General features: G+C 37.7%; 1 long non-coding RNA gene across 1 annotated transcript in view; it reads left to right on the top strand.

The window, feature by feature from the left end:
- LOC117951408 overlaps positions 1 to 1,622 on the top strand; it is a 21,723-nt gene that overhangs the window by 19,783 nt on the left and 318 nt on the right. The window contains exon 3 of the long non-coding RNA XR_004658173.1: positions 419 to 423. This is a non-coding gene — a long non-coding RNA (uncharacterized LOC117951408). The remainder of the gene's footprint in view (positions 1 to 418; positions 424 to 1,622) is intronic.

Below are 1,622 nucleotides of genomic sequence, written 5' to 3'. Positions count from 1 at the left end.
AGAAAAACAGACAAAAACACAAGGAGGCCAATGAAAAAGGGAAAATGAACCCAACTAAAAACCCCAAACCACAACAATACTGGCCCTGTATTTACTTGGTATGGTATTGATACTAAATTTATCAAGTATTGCAAATCACTACTCCAAACAAAGTGGTTTCAATATTCTGTTTGGGGGTTTCTTTTACATCTTCCCAGATATAGCCATAACCACTATAAAAATAAGAAATGATAGCCAAAACATTGAACTTTTAATATAGTTAGAATCTTGCATGGCTACATTGATTCCTTGGTCTTCTTCTTTAATACCTATTGGAAAAATGTAACTGGTAAACTAAATGTCTCTTATATGTTGTGTTTTATAATAGCAATATTTGTCTGTAGGGCCCAGGGTCACATACCTTCTTCAGACACTCAAGGCCAGGTTTATCCCCTTTCTTCTTGCTGCTGTTCCATCTTGAGTTTAATTGCCTTTGAGATAATGCAGCTGATTAGGGCATGGTCACATGGAGATGGGATGGGTGTTTCAATATATAAAATGGGGGCCGCGGAGTTTGCTCCTCAGTCAATCTCTGTACTCATTGCAGAGATTGAGCAACTCAATTTTGTTAAAATGATTCCAGGTATTTTTTGTCGTCTTTTGGTGATAATCTTTCTAACAATCTAACCTAATCTTACCGTTTAATTTTGGGAACTGTTGCACGGGGAGAAATTCATAAACTTTAAAACTATAATCCCAAATTTTGTTCATTTAAAAGGGTTGTGAGGGATATGATATATGTTAGATTGGAGGAATGATATATGTTAGATTGGAGGAAGTGGCTGTAACCTATAATATTCTCTCAAAGTGTTCTTAAACCGACTCACCCTTTTAACCACACCCTTGATCTTGTTCTGGTGTATGGTGTTGAAATTGAACATTTAATAGTGTTCCCACAGAATCCCTTTTTATCTGACCACTGTTCACAATCACAAAGTAACGGATGACTCCTATGCTATTAGTCCCTCCCAAATCGATCATTTTGTTGATAGTGCAGCAGGCTTGCTACGAATGACTCTCGACTCTGTTGCCCCTCTAAAAAAGAAGATAATAAAACAAAGACGGTTAGCTCCATGGTATAACACTGAAACTCGCAAATTAAAGCAAATATCGCGGAAACTTGAGAAGATTTGGCGCTCCACCAAACTGGAAAATTCTCGTTTAATCTGGCAAGATAGTCTTAAAACGTATAGGAAGGCCCTCCGTAATGCCAGAGCAGCGTACTACTCGTCATTAATAGAGGAAAATAGAAACAACCCCAGGTTTCTTTTCAGCACTGTAGCCAGGCTAACGGAAGGTCACAGCTCTACTGAGCCAAGTATTCCCATAGCTCTTAGTAGTAACGACTTTATGAGGTTCTTCAATGATAAAATTATAACTATTAGAAGCAAAATTCACCAAGACATGCCTTTAACTGGCACTGACTTATCTCTAAACTAAGGAACCTTAGAAACAGCTGTAAAACCAGATACATGTTTAGACTGCTTTGCTTCACTTGATCTTTGTCAATTTAATTCAATTATTTCTTCATCTAAGCCATCAACCTGCCTCTTAGACCCCATCCCGACTAGGCTACTTAAAGA

The sequence above is a fragment of the Etheostoma cragini genome, chromosome 10, assembly GCF_013103735.1.
Source record: "Etheostoma cragini isolate CJK2018 chromosome 10, CSU_Ecrag_1.0, whole genome shotgun sequence".
Lineage (NCBI taxonomy): Eukaryota > Metazoa > Chordata > Actinopteri > Perciformes > Percidae > Etheostoma > Etheostoma cragini.
Note: the sequence above shows the minus strand (reverse complement) of the source record. Positions and strands in the feature narration are given on the sequence as shown.